The following is an 18333-nucleotide window of genomic DNA, read 5'->3' as shown; positions in this document are numbered from 1 at the left end:
TTGGCACATTAGTGTATGACAACCAACCAGGGAAGCTCGCTCAAGCTTCAAGCGTCCAGAGTTTTTATTGGGTTTTCATTAGATGGGAATGGTTGATTGAGTCCTTGGCCACTCCTTTCCTTCTCAGAGGTCAGGAGATGGAGTTGGTATCACGTGGATGAAGTCTCAGTCCTCTAATCCTGTGGTTGGTCTTGGCATGACCAACTCCCATTCTGAAGTTAAGGAGGGGTCCTCCAAGAGTTGCCTCATTAGCATAATTCAAGTGTGGTCAATGGCTCCGTCATGAATAACAAAGAGGCTCCCATCACTCAGGAAATTCCAAGCATTAGGAGAGTCCCTCCCAGGAACCAGAGACCAAGATCAGACTAATTCTTCACTGTAGAACAGTTTTCAACGTATTTTCTCAGATATATGCAACAATAATATTGTAAAGTAAAAGAAAAAAAGGAAAAGAATATGGATTGGAAATACAATAAACCAATAAATCACCTGGTAAAGAGCACAGGGCTTTTCAATCACTTATTTTTCCAACCTGGACAATGAAGTCTTCTATATTCAAATTTCCCCTCTGCTGTTTCTTCAAAGAGCTCCTCCTTGTCCAATCAATGCTATTCTTAGGCATTTCGTATGTTTGCTGTTATTGTGAGTTATACTGTCATTTGATTTTTCTATTATTGTTAGTGCATGGGGCTCCTATTAACTGAGCATATGTTCTCTATCTAGGCATTTCAATAAATTTCTAACTATTTTTAAGAAATTCTTTTTTCTGCTCCTTATCCTTGAACACAGTCAGAATTTCAGGAACAGTGTTTAATAATAATGGGTGATAGTGAGCCACCTTGTTTTCTTTGTGATTTTTATAAGCATTCCACCAAATTTCGTTATTTCTTTCCTGGGCTTTGCTCTTACACATTTTACATCTTGAGCTTCCGTGTCACATTTCATTTAATGACTCATGCTCCAGGCCTGGGCTTCTCAGCAGAAGCACTCTTGGCGTTTGGAGTAGAGTAGCTTTCACTGTGCTGGACAGTAGTGTACACATTTAGCACCCTCATTTCTCATACAGAATAGCAGTAGCGTCTCTATGTAGTGGTGGCAACCCCCGGAGCTCCCACACCCACGTCCGTCCCCAGAGGGGCAGTATTGCCTCTTTGAAAATACCTGCTTTGGGAAATGCGGAAAGGCATCCATGTCTAGTCCTGGGAGAAAACCCTCCTGCAGGGGCATCAGTGCAGGGTGTGGGGACAAAAGATCTTGAAGGAATAGCAACTATTCTGAGGCTTATTATGCCACTGACAGGATAGTGAAGGTTCTGGCATCTAGATTTTCACCTTTTTGACAATTGAAAGACAGTGACCCTTTAGAAGAGCACCTCTGTCTGGACACACCAGCGGGTCAACCCCGGGGTGTCTCGACGGCAGCCTTTCCCCCACCTCACCCTCACCTCTCAGCCCTGCTGCACTGTCTGCTTGGGGAGGAAGGTCGGCGACCTGGTACCTGGAAGGTACCGTTTGTGCGCCTCCTGGTTTCACAGGCAAAAAGAACTTTGAGCAATGGTTTCCAACAGTTCCAATTTTCCTCCACATCAATGCACTTTCATTGTGCCTGAGCTGAGGCCTGCAGGGGGCCTCAACCTGGTATCAGCTTCATTACTTAACTGAGCAAAACACTAGTTCCTAGTAAACGGTTGTCCTTTATTTGATTTCATTTTCTGGTGCTGCTCTGATCTCTCCCTCTGCTTTCATGCTCCCCTTTAACCGTATAGGGAGGAGGGCTTTTCTTCTCCCTCTACCCATCTTAGGCCCTGCAAATAGACTGACCAAGACAGATGAACCAGTTTATGAACAGGTGCCCTGCACATACACATGGGGGTGCTCAGTGATGAGGAACTCAGAGTGGTGGCTGGAACCTGGGCTTATTCAGCATGTTAGGAAAAGAACAATACCTTCTTAGAGAAGTAACAAGACAAAGGAGAAGGACTTTGAGTTTCTAGATGGCAAGTTGTGGGAGGGTAAGTGCCTGGAGGGCTAATGGAAGATAAGGGCTGGTTAGTAAGGTCTGTTACGTGGATTCCTCTGGAGCTGTGTCTGGGCTGATCAGGGTGGAGAGCTGTCTCTGGTGATTAACTTCTGTCCTTCCCGGTAGAGGTGGAGGACAGGCATCTGCAAATTTATGTCCTGCTTTCAGGCAAATGGGGGAGGGCAGAGGGCCTTTCTTGTACCTGCTTCTTTTCAATGGCTTTTAGCCCAAAGTAATCTTTATGCTAAAGTGGCATATTTTGGGATGGCCCATTCTGCTGCCCTTCAATAAGGGTTGAGCAAGAAACTCAAGTTCCTGCGTTGTCGAGTTCAAGGAAAACACACTCTGCCTGCTTTCCTGCTCTAGGGGTCAGTTCATTTACTCATTCGCGCAGGAAATATTGGGGGAATACCTACTGTGAACAGCATTTTTCTAAAAGCTGGGTTCACAGCTCTGAGGCAATTCCCTCATGTATGGATTAGAGGAGGATTAATTACTCATTCGCGCAGGAAATATTGGGGGAATACCTACTGTGAGCAGCATTTTTCTAAAAGCTGGGTTCACAGCTCTGAGGCAACCTCCTCGTGGATGGATTAGAGGAGGATTAATCTGCTAAGATAGAAACAGTCTTCTTCACATGTTGATTATTTATTTATTTATTTTTTTAAGGAAGTTTAACCCTGAGCTAACATCTGTTGCCAATCCTCTTTTTGCTGAGGAAGACTGGCCCTGAGCTCACATCCATGCCCATCTTCCTCTACTTTATATGTGGGACGCCTACCACAGCACGGTTTGCCAAGCAGTGCCCTGTCCACACCCGGATCCGAAACAGCAAACCCCAGGCCGCCGAAAGGGAACATGCAAACTTAACCACTACGCATAGGCTCTTAAATATATTAGATCAGCAATGATATAGTATAATATTCTTATATTTATTCACTGTATCCTCAAGCCCAGTGCTGTCAGTTTCAGCTGCAGGGCGCGTCATAATAACCTGTTTATACCCATATTACATGAGGGATCCCACTAGGCCTTGCCTTGTCTGACTGTTGAATGAATGTGTTTTTAAAAATCAACATGTGGGGCTGGCCCGTTGGCTCAGTGGTTAACTGCGAACGTTCCGCTTTGGTGGCCCGGGGTTCGCGGGTTCGGGTCCTGGGTGTGGACACGGCATTGCTTGGCAAAAAGCCATGCTGTGTAGGCATCCCACATATAAAGTAAAAGAAGATGGGCGTGGATGTTAGCTCAGGGCCAGTCTTCCTCAGCAAAAAGAGGATTGGCAGCAGATGTTGGCTCAGGGCTAATCTTCCTCAAAAAAACCCCAAAGTATTGTATGTGTTAGAAAATGATGTCTTTGCTAGGACAGACGTATCTGCGGTGACTGAATGATACGGCGTCTGTGTTCTGCAGGCCTAAGTCGGATATCTGAGACTGATCTTTCAACAAGCCACGTCAGCTGGCGCCTTCAGTAAATTTATTTTTTTCTTGCATCATGAGGACCCTGACTTCTAAGACCTTCACCAGAAAGCTAAAGCCAGTTGTTTTCCTCCATTGATGTTTTTCCCATAAGAATTACACTTTAATATTTTGCTGATTATTATTTCTGGCTCTGTTTAAATGTTTAGTTGTTAATGATAATTTGAAAGTTGTTTTTTATTTTGATCAGCTCTTCTGGTTGCTGGCTGTGTTTTGAGCTCTCCTAGCCCAGTGCTGCTTATCGGCTCTACTTGTTCTCACTTATCGATCTGGTGAGTCAACGTTAACTGAAGAAACGTCTTGTTCTAGTTCCACTCGGAGATATCAGACCTGAACTTTGTGCTCCTGGACACAGAGGAGCACGAGGGAAGCACGGAGAGACAGCGTGGCCCGCTCTGGAGCCGGACTCCTGGGTGAAGTCTCTCTCTCTGTGACTGGAAGCTGGTTTCTGGACTTTGGTTCCACATCTGAAAAATGGAATTAACAGTAAAACTCAACTCATGGACTTCTTGGGCAGATTAAATGTGTTAAAATACACACAGTGTTGGGAAGATTGGCGACCATAGTAAATGCTATGTGAGTGTTTATTATTACATAGCTTTAAATTCAGTTTTATCTTCTTCCTTAATGTACTTTGAATTCTTTCCCTGTATCTTGACTTGTATCTGCATAGTCATTCTGGGTCCCAAGACAGTTAAAAACAATTGCGGTTTTGTTAAGAAAGATCAGCTTCTATTGAACTAATAGAATATATTTTAGAACCCTGCAATGTTGGGAATTACTAGAGAGACTCTGTTTAAATACCTCCAACATTTTCTTTCTCGTACAAGTTCAGGAATGAAGGCTCCACTTACCAACAAGGTATGTTTTTCCTGAAGCCGTTCCTTGTGAGTGACTGTTACGGGGTCTGCCTTTTCTCAGCGAGGAAGCAGGTCACACCTAGTTCATGGCTGGATGCCCATTACAACCTGTAGATAGACTGGCTGTAAATTTCTCCAACACTCAGTGTTCTGGTGACTTCTACAGGGTCATCCGACCACAGCACATTAGCTAATTGGGGTCGTTCTGTGAGACCTTAAAATATTTGTGACACACCAATGAAATACATTTTCACTATGAAAAACATTTTCTGTGCATCCGTGGTAGAAGATAGGCAAGAACAGGCTTTTGAACTGAAGACAAAATCTAAGGGAGAAAGTTTTCAGAACAAAAACAGGTTCTTAAGGAATTCTTGGGGAGAGTTCAATTCCATTACTTAATTATGATTTTTGAAGGGCATACCACTGCCAAGATATGAAACAACCAGGAGGAATATTCCCGAGGTGATGACAGACTGTTCCAGTAATAGCTGCAAATGATATCATTTTCTTCCAAACCAAACTTCGCAATATTTTTAAAGGGAGGCCTGGTAACACTTCAATATCTAGAAGAAAATAAACAGGTAGGGCGGCCTCCTGCCTGGTGACGGATTACAGCCCAGGGGCTGCAGGAGACTGCGAGCTGTCTAGATAGGTCATTCGAGGTGCGATGTTTCAGATGTGGAAGGAGCGTCAGGGTGTCTGATAAACAAAACGCGTTGGAATTGTGGTAGGTAATTAGAGCTTTAAAAATTAATGTATCTCCTTATGTTCATTTAGCTAAAAATACGAAACGTTTAAAATTATAAGACATTAAACAAAACAATAATCTGGGATTAAAGTGATAATGAGATATGTTCAAGGTGAAGAATGTGAGAACGTAGTTGATTTTACAACGAAACTAAAGATTCTCGCAATACGAGACTGTGTGTTAGAAGTTTCTAGTCAATGACAGCGTTTATATTCTTATATTAACTAACATTTTTGAGCTATTCGATGCTGATTCCGTCTTCCAAAGTGCAGTTAAAAGAACCGTGTCTAACTCAGCTTTGAACATCGGAAGTCTTATCCTCAATGAATGATAGTAAACATTTCCCGAAGGCTTTGCATCCACGTTATTTGGGAAAAAAAATACAGATTTGACTTGATTAGGCAGAAAAAATTGTTTATCCAAATCAGGTGAAATAGAATCTGAGTCATGAGTTTCTTTATCAGTGTAATGGCTGGTTCTGCTGCCAGCATGACGTAAAGTCGGTCACGTGCTTGTCCCTGCCGGCGGGGGCTGGAAATCTTGGCTCCAGGTCACTGAGGAGGGTGCTGTCCCCTCACACAGGTGTCTCTCGTGGTCAGGACAATGGTGACAGCAGCCAGTTACGGGGGCACAGAGGAGCAGCCTGGGTTTCCTCTGTCAGCTCCCAGCTCTAGTCCGCAGACCCAAGAAGCAACCCATGCACGGAAGGCAAAGAAGGGGCAGAAGGCTGAGCCTTGTGGCTTTTCATTTTGAGAACTATAATTGGCTTCATTTGACTGTGATGAGCTTTGAATTTGCATCATCATTTTAATGTAGCAAACACAAGACACACACACATGCACACATGTGCCCCTATTTGGTTTATGTTCTCCTATTACCTACTCTATTAAATTACAGGTTATATCGTAACAATATTATTAATTTACTTAAATCTGTTGGCTTCCCGTTTAATGATGCAAAATCTGTTTTGTCTTTTCTTACTAATTTGTCCAACCTTTTTTTTTTTTTTGAGGAAGATTAGCCCTGAGTGAACATCTGCCACCAATCCTCCTCTTTTTGCTGAGGAAGACTGGCTCTGAGCTAACATCTGTGCCCATCTTCCTCTACTTTGTATGTGGGATGCCTGCCACAGCATGGCGTGATGATGGGTGTGTAGGTCCACACCTGGGATGCGAACCAGTGAACCCCGGGCTGCCGAAGCAGAAAGTGTGAGCTTAACTGCTGCGCCACCGGGCCAGCCCCTATACAATCATTTTAATCTATTTTTTTCTTAACCTATATTTGTGCATTTCATTTAGTTTTCTTTCATACTGTTTGTTTTCTCTCTGTCTTGTCTATTTTTATTGTGGTTTCTTGTTTGCCTTTTTATCTGGTAGTATCTTCTTTCAGCTTATTTCATTTCAAAAATTACCAGCTAATGTATCATATCCCCTCCCTTAGACAATTTTTTTATTACCCTCTTAGTTTAATAACTATCTTCAGGAGACATGGCCCTTGCTGTGAAGTGGGGGCTAGAAAGTTAGTTTGTGCCCTAAGCAGGGAGGCTGATGACTTTGCCTGTGTCTTCCTGACCCTTTAACACAGCCAACCTCCTGCCTGGTTTCAACTGACAAAATATTTTTTGGGGACGTGAATTCAATAGGGAAACTGTGACTTTCACTTATAAGAAGTATTTAATTCAACCTTAGGCTTCAAATCATCACGTGTGCAAATTCAGACCTTGCTTTTTATATTGCTAGTAGTGAAATTTCTCTGTGAATTCTGCCCGGGGCCTCCATGTGCTTGTCCTATCCCTTACAGAGGGCTTGTTGGAACATGTTTTATATATCTGAATTATGCTTTCATGTGTTTCTTTTATTTATTTTTAATTATCTACTTTTTCTTGAGGTAGAATTGACATATAACATTATATTAGTTTCAGGCATACAGCATAATGACTCGATATTTGTATGTATTGCAAAATGACCACCACGATGAGTCTAGTTAACATCCGTCACCACACACAGTTACAAAATGTTTTCCTTGGGATGAGAATCATGTATCTATTTTAGAACTGAAGGAACAATGCACAGGATCAAGAGGAAAATGGAGAGGGCGTCCTCTGCAGCTTTCAATAAACCAAATAGCCAGCAAACAAACAAACAGGAAAAAGAAGAACTGACGACTGAGTCCCACACTTCCTTCCAACTGTGAAGTCAAATGACAGTTTCTTCTAATTGAGGTTGTCTTTGTCTCAGCATAACCAACCTTCGACCTCTGTGCACAGCACAGGAGGACAAGCTGTTCATGGGGCCACAGGGGAGTCGCCAGTGCTAAGAGAAGATGGTCTGAAGGAGCCCAAAGCAAAAGCACAAACGTGTAGAAGCTGCACACCGAGAAGGAGAATACGGTTGGGATCGACGAGAACTGACCCTGGATTTTCTCCCGTTCATATATAATGGTTTTTGCAGATGTTAGTTAATGGTTTTCACTTCTGCATTTGTTGCGATCCCTGGAATTCTTCAGCTCTGGAAGCAAATGTTGCAACAGTTCCCAGAGAATTTCTGGCCTACCCACATCCAGGAAGTGAGGAGTCTCCTGAGGAATCCTGTTCTTGTAATAGCTTCGGTCCATTGTGCAAATTTCCGAGAGTTGAACTAGGGTCAGCAGCAGCTACTGTCTATCTGTTGCCCACTAGGTACCAGACGCTGTGCTAAGCACGCTATATATACCATGCCATCTACGTCCTCCAGCAACCTGTTTAATGGATGCTATTTACCCATTTTCTGATGAGAGCTCTGATGCTCAGTTAATGTACTTCAGGGTCACACAGCCTGTAAGTGACAGAGCTGGCAGTGGAATCCAGGTCTTAAGGACCATATTCGTAACTATCAGTCAACACTGCCCCCAGCAAATGCAGCAAGATTCTGAATACTTATTTAAACTCTGAGAAGAGCAGGCATATAAAGTTGACAAATGTTTTCAAGTTCACCTTGAACCGATTGGGAGATAAGCCAATGCATTTGGAAGAAGTTCTTCATTATCGGAACTGTGATCTTAGCATCACTTACAACTGAGTGACACATGGGACCTTTTTAAGATCTACAGGTATGAATAGCACAGAAGTCATAGCTGCCAACTGAAAAGGATGCAAGATATCAAGTGATAAAGCCAAAATGTTGATCTATGAGAATTGCACCCTATGTGAAGTATGAAAGTTGCACAAACACAGGGGTTAAATGTCCACACACACGAGTGCTCCTTCAGATTCCAGGCCTGCCCTGGTGTAAGCATCCTGGGGACCTCGCTCCTTTTCTTTGGCATTTTCCTTACTCTCTTGCTGGCAGTCCCTTCCCTTCTATTTTAATGACAATTTGCTCAAGAAATATTTCTTAAGTAGGAATTTAAAATGTTAGTATAGCTCTGATTAAAATATCTGAATTCATAAACAGAATGAAAACATTTCTGTGTAAAAATCTTGGATTCAAGGGCAGGGTAGAAGATTCTGTTAGCCTCCGGTTTTCAAGTAGTAATTTACCAAATTCCAGCACCTTTTTTCTTTCATCTCTGAAACAGGAAATTATCTCTTTTATTTAGGCCCTTGTTTCTTCCAATCTGTGCGCGGCTTCAACTGTCACTCACCCTTCCTGCATGTCCAATATCCTTCAACAAACCATTCCTTCAGCCTCACGCTGCTCACGTCTCAGTGGGATGGAGGGCTGAGCTCCGCGGCTCTCTGGCAGGTGGCACCGCTCATGTCGCCCAGCAGCCATTTACTGAAGGCTTCTGTGTGCCCGCAGCGTGTTAAGCACTGGGGTATAATTGCAGGAAAGACACGTGTCCTTTCCTAGGGCACTTACAGGTCAGTGGGTGAGCTTTTCCTGCTTGGCTAACTCTTACTTCCTGGTTCCCACACTCCATCCAAACCAAATTTTCCTCTGTTGGCCTTTATGTTCGGTTACCCCTGGTTAAACCTGGAGAAGTCAGTGGAGAGCAGTGTGGAGTACTCTTAACGGACTTCCCTCCACCACGCCCTCTGGGGTTTTCCTCTGAAACTTCCTTCTAATGAGCATCCGCCCCTTCGGCAGCATCCTAACCAGCCTGCCTGGCCAGCGTGCTGTGTAATTGCTCTAATTTTACCATGCTGGCATCTGAGGGAGATTATCCTCTTGTATGGAAGGCAGCAGATAATAAATAGTGAATTCATATCTGCATAGGGACGGTTTGCTACTTTTCTTTTCTGCTTTGAGAGCTGAACAATTTCTCTCTTATTGGTGGGAGGTGGTGGTGAAGCAGGGAGGTCCTGGGGTCAGGTTGCAGGGGTCCTGACTCTGACCCTCCCTAGCTGTAACCTTGGGCCAGTTATTGCCACTCTCTGGGCCTCACTGTCCTCTTCTGTTAAGTTGGGTTAGCAAAAGTGCTTACCTGTCAGGGTTGTGGGGAGGGTTAAGTGGGATCCAGCATGTACTGGATCTAGGAAAACACAGGTAAGATGCTAAATAATGCTAACTATTATTAAAAATAATTCCTAGGGGGCTTGCCCAATGGCTCAGTGGTTAAGTTCTCACGTTCCACTCCGGTGGCCTGGGGTTCACTGGTTTGGATCCCGGGTGCGGACATGGCACCGCTTGGCAAGCCATGCTGTGGGAGGCGTCCCACATATAAAGTAGAGGAAGATGGGCACAGATGTTAGCTCAGGGCCTATCTTCCTCAGCAAAAAGAGGAGGATTGGCAGCAGATGTTAGCTCAGGGCTAATCTTCCTCAAAATAATAATATAATAATAATTCCTATTCCTTCATGGCTGTTGAGGATTTTTAGGCTGCTTAATTTTAAAATGGTTTATGATGAGGATTTTTAGGCTGGTTACTTTTAAAACTGCAGGTGAGAAGCAGGCTCCGAGGACTGGAATTTTGCTTGCCCTTTTGAGACATTTGCGTTTGTGAAGGAAGGGGGGATGACCTTGTAGGGACCTGAAATTGGCCACCCCAGGATGTGTCTCTTTGGCATCGGGATTGTTTGGGGCTGATTGCTTTTGATAACAGGGACAGGGAAGGAGGCTCTGAGGAATGGAACTTGCCCTTGTTGGGACACATTTATATTTGTAAGGTAAATCTCTATCTGTAAAGGTGCCTCCCTCTCTGTACCAGGAAGAAGAAGAGAGATGACCTTATCCCTAGAAACTCTTAATGGGGAAGGCAAGAACTTAAGTTGGCTGCTGTCTGGCAATCTCATGTAACTGATTTAGGGTGGTGGCTTCCGACCTTTACTTAATCCGATTTCATTCTTGTCTAAAAGTCATGGGATCACCCAACGACCAGACCCCACCTGCACTCATACCATTTTAACTTTTTTTCATGTTCTTTCCTTTGTCTTGTAAAGAAATGACTCACATATCCATGCCTTATAAAATTGGCCCTGGCCCTCAACTCGAGGCAGCAGCAGGAGCTCTGACTGCCCGTGGGCCCTGTCCCCACGCACCAGCTCTGCCTGCCCAGGAGTCCTGTCCCCATGCCAGCGGGGGCAGCAGCAGGAGCTCTGACTGCCCATGGATCCTGTCCCCATGCTATTCCATACTATTCTCTAAATAAAAGAGCACTACTGCCAGATCTTGAGAGTCCAAGAAATCTTTCTTTCGACTCCTCAGCTCACCGACCCCGCATCAATGGCCTCAGTGAATCTTGATGTGAAAATAGCCTAGGATTTAAAATTTTCTCTGGTTCCATGTATCAAGATCCCCAAGTAATTATAACAGAAAAAATAAATTCTAATGATTTGATCTAGTATTTCCATTTGGGAAACAATCCTGAGGAAATAGTCCAAGATGCAGGCAAACTCAGGCACAGAAGTATTCATATCAATGATTTGAAAGCATATAAAGCCACTCCCAGGTGGACCTTTCACTGAGACATAAATATATATTAATGTACTAGCAAATATTAAAATAAAAAATCATATATAAAATATAAATAAATATATATAAATAAAATCATATATATTAATTATATATGATTAATTAGAAAATTTTACATGAAGAATTATAATGAATGTCTATTGTTTCATTTACCAATATGCCATCATTTACTATTTATTTAATAGACATTCATTAAAACTCTATACACAAATGGATGGATCTATACATAAATTCTCTAATGGATGAGAAATGCTCATAACATAATAAGTGAAAAAAGAGATTAGAAAGTTGTATATGTAATACAGGCACAACCCTGAAAGATAGTATGCATAGAAAGAGAAATATCAAATTTATTTGAAGAGTTAACTCTCGGTGGTAAGAGTACGAGTGGTCTCTATATTTACCTATATTAAAACCAATTTTTTTTCCTCCACTGAGCTTATCAATTTACAATCTGAATCAAAAATATTTTAAAAAATTGACATGGATAACCCTGTAGTTTTGTAAAATGCCGTTTGAAAATCGAAATCCAGTGGGAATTTTAATGGTTGTAAGTCCTGTGGGAGATTCTAAAACGTTTGAGTGAGGGGACGGCCTGTTTTTAATAATCTTCTTATGCACTTTGTACTCTGTGAACATTTGTTTTGTGATTGTTGACATGCCAACAGACTGGTTGAGAAAATATTCAGACTTTTAAATTTTAGCAAGCAGGGCAAATGGAAAATTTAGAAGATAGCAATCTTTTTCTGATTCTTTCTTTCTCTCTCTTTTTTTCTGAGGCTGTTGGGCCTGATATCAATCAGCACACTACATGCTGTGTATTTTTACAGACCTAGCAGCAGATTTAAAGGAAACAGGAGAGAAACCTTGAAGGACTGTGGGAGGAAATGTGCAGAAGAGGCCATCGGAAGCCATGGTGGAGCCCTGAGCGTGACCGCAGACAGTGTCTGGGACAGCCGGGAGCTGGGGCGCCTCCGAGGCCACAGAGAGCTTCCTTGGAGAGTGCTGTTGGGCCTAAAAGGAGAGGTGAAGGTTGCTTGGCCCCTCCCCGCATCACCTTCTCAGTCTTAAGCTCACCAGCCTTGTCCTCACCAGCTGAGAGGAGGCTCCAAGATGGCGCCTGGAGTTCTGGAACAACCAAAATGGGTAGAGTCGGAAGATAGTGAAGAAGCTGAAGAACCATTGCTGGCTGTAATTTCTCCAGGGGCCCAGAGCCCTCCTTCTGTTTCTCCTCTTCCTTCCAGGAGCAGGGACCGTCACGTTCAGAGGGCAGTTTTCCTGACCTGGGACCAGGGCACTCTCTCTCAGTTCTTCCATTCTCACTTCCTGTGCAGGAGCTTCCAGCCCCGACCCAGAAGGTGTGAGAAGACAAACAAAGAAAGGAGAATAATAGAGGAAAACTCCAATGTGGCAGGAAAAGTCACAACAAAGATTCTCAGCGAAGATGGCAGAGTTCTCTAGAAACTTCCGTGGTGTGAGTCCTTTGCCTGATTTGTGAAGATGTCCCTGCTTCTAAAGTGATTTTCTGCTCCTTTTTGCTTATCATCATCATCATCTGCTATACAGTATCTTACAGTGGGCAAAATACTCCATTTAATCCTCATAACATTCCTGTAAAAATTACTATTATCTTTGGGATGAAGAACCCAAAACTCAAAGGTTAAATGATTTTAACTGGTAACCAAAAAGCAACTGAAGCTTGCGTCTTTTGACTGTTGTTCATCCATTTGGTCCTAGAATTGATACACACAATGACATCATTTGTCCCAAATGACAAAACCTTGGTACTGACTTTATTCACAATAAAGTATGTCCCAAATTATCTACAATGTCCTTTGGGCAGCGTGGAACTCTAATTGTCAATCTTAAAACACCCAGAATTCTAAGCAGAGTAGGACGGATTCTGACAGACAGCTTTACTTGGGTTCAGGGTACCATTTTAGTCTATTTGCACTAACGTAGCAGACTGTTGGCTATATTCTACCCCGAAGTCTCCTTGATATATTTTCCATAAATACACTGTTTTCCTAATGCTTCACCTTTGGTAGGAAAAGAAGTAAAAATGTTATTTTAGGCCCAGAAGCGAAAACTAAGAAGGTTATGGGCAAAAAATACATTGTCACAGTTCTCCAAACCTTACACGGGCCCAGTAAACATTTCCAGTTCCCAGAGCTCCCTCTGGCTCTCTTCAAAGGACTTCAAGCCCTGTGTGTCACTCAAAAAGACCTCCTTTCCCTGATAAGACCTGGGTGTCAGACTCTGCAAACAGAGAGCTGTTAAGTGTCAGCATTTTGTGGAAGGGGTCACGTTAGCATTTCCTCCTGAGAGTTTTCGCCAGCTTTTCCTGTTACAGCTCCGGCACTGGCACTCGGAGAAAGGCAGGGCTGTTTGTTATTCCTCAGACCTGGATGAGAAGGAACCCAGCTCAGTTGTTCTCAGTGGACAGTAATGCTGCTCGTAGCAACAGTGCAAGGAGGTGAAGATCCCCAGCTTTGGTAGGATTTCCCATTTTCCCATCTATGTTGGGTTACCCAGTACAACGAATCTTAGAAGGTTGTAAGATTGTATCACTTTTAGTTTCTACTGGAACACATTTTTATAGGATTTCATGTTTTTGACCCAAACATCTATTGAACACCTTCTGTGCACAAGACACCGTGGGAGCATTTACCTTGATCACGCAGTCGTTCAACAAATACTTATCGAAGGCCACTAAGTGATAGGCAGCGTGCTAGGTCTTAAAATACAGCATCTCCCTATAAGCTGAGGGCAACCTGAGGGCTGAGATGTACCAGAAAACACAGGAATTAAGACGATATTGGCTGGCTCTGCGGAACAAGAGGGGAGGGTGTGGGAACTGGGAGTCCAGGTGGCAGGAAATGTGGGCGGTCTCTTCCATCCTGGGATTAAACACCTCTGCAGGTGCCAGGTCTTTGCATTTTGACTCAGGATTGAAAGTCCTTCAAAGGAGAATCAAATTGGCTTAGCCTGAGCCGTGGGCCTGCCACCAGACCGGAGGCACTGGGACAGACTGTCTCGGCACACGAGTCAATGAGGCAGAAACTCACCCACAGGGTTGAGAATGTGTTCCTGAATCAAGAGGAGCAGATGCAGACAACCAAAACCCAACACATACACATGGTGCAGGGCAACACAACGCAAAACCTTGCATGTCTAGGTTCTGGAACTTTGAGGGGAAATCTTCACTTTGGATTTTCTCTGGAAGGATTAACCCCCTTCTGCCACCCAGCTCCTCTCATTTGCCCCAGTCTTCATTGAGAAGGAACCTGGAAATAAATGCCCACAAACCCCTTACTGACACACAGCACTAGACAAGGAGGATCAAGAATAGGTATGCCATAGAACTCTCAAACAGCAATGAACACTTTGGCTCCGTGGTCATGTAAATATCATTTGCTTTTCGTCTGTACCTCTGTGCCGAGTTATGCATGTTTTCTAAGTAAGTACTTTTCTTTCTCCATGTAATTCAGAAAAGTGACTTCCCTCACTTGGAGTCCTCATTCTTTTAGGACCTATGAGAGCCACGTTACTTAGTATCCCTCAGCCTCGATTTCCCACTTATTAAATAAGGTCCAGGTGCTCTCTTCTGGTCTAAAAACTTATGATATTCAGACATATAGGTCCTTGCTTCCCATTCAGGAATCTTAACTTTCAGTCAGATCGGCCCAAAGGAGTGAAATTGGAACCAGGTCAAGTTGAACCCGCTTCTCTCTCACGGCTCTGTCTGTCTCTCCTGTTTCTTCACGGCCATTTCCATGTTTCCTGTTCTCCATTACTGAGCTAAAAAAGTGTAAAATGTGAGGGGACACATCTTCCAGGATTGTAAGTCTTGGGGACACAGACATTACCTCCTGAGCCCACTTTTATGAAAGTTGCTCGAATTTCCCTGTAAATGGAGCCACATTTTTCCAGGGCCCGTAATGGTCTGGCCTTCCACCACGAGAAAACGGCCTCTTGCACGTGGGATCTGATGACCTCAGGAGTGTATACTGCCCCTTCTCAGTTCCTAGGATCCAGTCGTTCATTCCTCAGCAAGAGGGGGATTCCGGAGCTGTTCACACCACATGGTATAAACCACGTCTGGTTATGGGTACATCCTGAATTCTTCTGACCACGGGGCAAATCAGGATTCCAGGCTATTGCATTCATTTTTTTATGACTCATAGAAATTTTTCTTCTTGTAAATTCAAATATAAGTGATTTAGAAATTTTCCTAAATGGATGCTGGCTGCTCCTAGACATCTTCTGTGCCTTGTCTTTCTGTCTTGAAAAACAACGGCAACGGCCTCCTCCTTCCTTAGCATGTCCTTCAGGTCTGCATTTCTCCTTCACTCTCTTATCACTTGAGTAGCTTAGCTTTCTCCACTCAATACCCAAATCCTCACGTCTGAGTAAAATAATTTTCAGAGGAGCTGTGGGAATCCTTGGTGATCAATAAGACTTTTTCAGATTGGCATTTCATAATATTTATGGTGCTTGATAACAAATTATGAATGTGACTATCTCTAGCTTCACCTGGCTTCAGTGAATTATGAAAAGATTGCTTGCGTAAATACTCTGGCACCCAACGTCGGTATTAAACTGCCTTTGTTAATAGTGTAAGACTCTAACAGACTTCGGAGGACAAAAACACAGCTATCTCATAAAGATTTCATAACCATGAATATTGTTGAGCCAGGCTTAGGAAAAATGTTAATAACAGTTGCTGAGAATCTAGTCTTTTTTAAAAAAACTTTTTATATAGAAATTATTTCAAACTTAAAAAAGTAAAACAAAATAATAAAACTAGTAAAAGGAACACTAGCGTATCCTTTGACCCAGCCTCACCTGTTGTCACGTTTACCCCTTCGCTGTGTCATTTGTCACTCACTCTCTTACTGAGTACCCCCTCTCTACCTGCTTGCCATTTCTGACCCCCACCCTAACCTTATGCACACCATCCGCATGTCAGGCATAAGGGAACTAAGCTTTAAGAGACGACGTGGACACCTGTTATCTTCTGCCTCCTCTCCTCCTAAGTACAGCCTAGTTTTCTTTGGAGAACTCTTACTGTCCATCCCTATGGCTCGGATGGTTGGATCCTCCTCTGGCTTCGGGTGGGTTCCTGACCCAGGCTTAGCAAATGGCCGTGTGTGTTCTTTGCTACACCGACTGCTTCAGAGACGGACATATGACCTGACTCAGGCAGTTAGAACCAATCAGCTTTGCCTCAGGATATTTCTCTGGAGCAACTGGCAAAACAATTCTCTTCCCCTGGGAGTTGTTAAGCCGTAGAATGTAAGTTTGGAGCTGTTCAACAGAGAGAGCCGTAGAGTCCTGGAATCTGTGTTTACAGATAGTGACTCGCTCATGTGAGCCTGCAATTTTCCTTTTTGCTCAAACTGGGTTGATTTGGGATTCTGTCACTTTCCACTAAAAACGTTCTGACTAGTCAGAAGCTATGCCCTTCTCCAAGGTTACAAGACTAGTAATAGTCAGGTGTGGGATTTGAACTCAGTTCTGTCTCAGGTCAAAGCCCTCCCTCTTTCAAGCAGAGAATGTGCCTTTCTGTCGTCACTGAGAGCTGGAGAATAAGGGGAGAGAATCGCACACGTGTGACTTTTTAAGATGCATGTTTTAGTAAACCAGTTCCTTTTTTGACACGTCTGGCACATGTGTCCTTGCAGAATACTAACACTGGGGACTGTGGCAAATGAAGGAGGAAATAGAAATCAAAATAACTCCTGTGTAGTGGTTATAAATTAACAGAGGAAAAAAGACGTAAAAGTCATAAAAAGTAAAACAGGAAAAAAGACAAATTGAGAAGTTTTGCAATAGATGAAAAATTGATGAAAAATTTCAGTGTGAAGAGTAAAAGGCCAGGTCATAGACTCAAATCATTACCCATTTCTGGTGTTTCCAACACTGTCCACAGAGTGAGTGGCCTCAGATCCGTTAGGTACAAAACACTTGAGTCATCTTCCGTTCTCTTTCTTGCCTCCATCAAGGAGTCTCTGCGTAACTCCTGAAAATTCTGTTTCTAGAACATTATTTTGCCTTTTTTATTTGCCATGGGCCTGGGCATTTGTCCGTGAGGCCAGGACTGCTTCAATAATATATTTGCTGTACTGCTGCTTTTAGACTAAGAATGTACCAAACTAGTGATTTTTAAACTATGACCCACTACCTGTGAGTGCGTCATAGAGCTGATTTACCAGGTCGTGGCCAGGAATTCTTTTTATATGGAATAGAATAGAATAGGACAGGAATGTAGCAAGGCCAGGCATGGCAGCACAACAATTTACTTTCATATGGATATGGCTATAGATAGAGATATGGATATAGACAGAAATATGGATATGGATGTAGGCAGAGATTTGGGTGTTGATATAGATAGAGATATGAATCTGGATATAGATAGAGATATGGGTATAGACAGAAATACGGATATGGATATAGGTAGAGATAAGGATCTGGATATAGATAGAGATATAAATATCGAGACAGAGATACAGATATGGATATAGATATGGATATTAATATAGACAGAAATATGGATATTGACATAGATTGAGATAGAGACATGTGTATTGATAGAGATACAGATATTGACATAGATAGAGAAGTGGCTCTGGATATAGATAGAGATATTTATATGGATATAGACATAGGCATTAATGTAGATCTAGGTATATGGTGTGAATGTGTGTGTGTGTGTACTGAGTTGCCATATAAAATATATTTCTTACAGTGGGTTATGAACAAAAAAAGTTCAAAACCTAATGAACTGGGCAGAGCAGTAATCAGCAATCAATCAAAGAGAATATATTAGCAAAGTGCTTAGCTCCTGCAGCCTTTACTGTAGGAACCATCACTATAAAATACAAATGTCTCTTGCACCGTCCTTGCTGGAAAATTACAGTGAATACGAATTTCCCTAAGTTCTAAGCACTTTCAAATGTGCTTCAAGGTTGGTCACCAGATGATGCTTCCTGTGAAACATCCTTTATCTGTCATCGCCCTCTGAGCATTTCTCCTCTCTTCTCCTCTCTGCCAAGTGACAACACCGTCCCCATCCAGAATCTTGTTCAGAACACACCTCCCCCACAACACTGTGACGAGCTTTGTCCTTGAGGAAAGCTGGCTTATACTTTGTTTGATCAAAATATTTTAACCTGTTACTAAAACAGTACATGCTTGCTGTAAAAAATTTAGAAAATACAGGGGAAAAAAGAGCTATGCAGAAAGAAAGAAATAACAAGTCACCTATACAAATCTGGAAGTGTCACTATTAACATTCCAGGTAGCTAGAAATCACCTCTAGATGACCACAGAAAAG

The 18333-nt window shown here is 42.8% G+C and overlaps 1 long non-coding RNA gene across 1 annotated transcript; it reads left to right on the top strand.

Annotated features, from left to right (window-relative positions):
• Positions 1-3501: 3501 nt before the first annotated feature.
• On the top strand, positions 3502-12816 carry LOC139076260 (uncharacterized). The gene is made up of 2 exons (XR_011527678.1): positions 3502-4071; positions 11825-12816. It is a non-coding gene; the product is annotated as an uncharacterized lncRNA (long non-coding RNA).
• The last annotated feature ends 5517 nt before the right edge of the window (positions 12817-18333 follow it).

The sequence above is a fragment of the Equus przewalskii genome, chromosome 15 (genome assembly GCF_037783145.1).
Source record: "Equus przewalskii isolate Varuska chromosome 15, EquPr2, whole genome shotgun sequence".
Classification (NCBI taxonomy): domain Eukaryota; kingdom Metazoa; phylum Chordata; class Mammalia; order Perissodactyla; family Equidae; genus Equus; species Equus przewalskii.
The sequence above is the reverse complement of the archived record's forward strand: the minus strand, read 5'-3'. Positions and strand labels throughout refer to the sequence as shown.